Genomic DNA, 962 nt, shown 5'->3' on the forward strand with positions numbered 1-962 from the left:
TGTATGTGAGGGAGGGTTTCAGTCTCTATCAGACATTGGTACTGAATGTCAGTTTGGAAATGTTTCTGTATCTATCAATCACAATTACTGTTTGGGAAAAGTGAGATTAATACACAACAGCAGCACTGCTGTAACAGACAGAGAAAGATACACAAAAAATCAGAAGAGACTATCAGGACACACAGACAATGACACACAGAAAAGGTGCCGAGATGGAGAAACCGTTTTTTTAGGAAAATGTGTTTTCTGCTGCACACAGAGAGACCCTGTTTGTAAAATTATATCTTGCTGTGTAACTGAGCTCTCTGCTGTGTAACCGTGCTTCTGCCATGGAACCGTGATACTGCCGGTGACAGATCTTCACTGTAGTTGTGTCAAATCATTATCTGCTGTGTAATGTGTTCCCAGTTGTGGAAGTAAGATCCGTCGGAAGCAGAACCTTACTGCGCCGTTACTGAGAAGCAATTTTAATTCCATATTTATTAAATTTTGTCACGAGGTTCGTTCAGACCTCTGGATTCCCAGTCAAGGGACATAACCTTGTGTTCCTGTTATGAAGACAGTTCATTCAGCATCAACATTTTCAGATAATAACAAGAAAGCGCCCAACGTGGGGCTCGAACCCACGACTCTGGGATTAAGAGTCCCATGCTCTACCAACTGAGCTAGCCGGGCTGCTGATGTGCTACTTATTAAACCGCTTCTGGAAGAGAGTTGGTGCGGTGCTCATTCGGAGGGTCAGTGCTGACTTGTTGGGCCGAATGGCCTACTTCTGAGATGGATATTCTACGATTCTGTGATACAAGCATGTTGATGCGGTGAAGTCCTTCTGCCATACTGCCCACTCCTGACACCATGTAGAAATGCTGGTCTCTCAATGACTGGCGACCAATGACATGTAATAAAAAATAACTGACTTAATAATTGAGCAGCTCCTCCTGGCTTGTGCTCTGACCGCGATC

At 44.2% G+C, this 962-nt stretch overlaps 1 non-coding gene across 1 annotated transcript; it reads right to left on the bottom strand.

The window, feature by feature from the left end:
* Positions 1-602: 602 nt before the first annotated feature.
* On the bottom strand, positions 603-675 carry trnak-cuu (transfer RNA lysine (anticodon CUU)). Its single transcript has one exon. It is a non-coding gene; the product is annotated as a tRNA-Lys (tRNA).
* Between the last annotated feature and the right edge of the window lie 287 nt (positions 676-962).

Source organism: Scyliorhinus torazame, chromosome 24, assembly GCF_047496885.1.
Source record: "Scyliorhinus torazame isolate Kashiwa2021f chromosome 24, sScyTor2.1, whole genome shotgun sequence".
Classification (NCBI taxonomy): domain Eukaryota; kingdom Metazoa; phylum Chordata; class Chondrichthyes; order Carcharhiniformes; family Scyliorhinidae; genus Scyliorhinus; species Scyliorhinus torazame.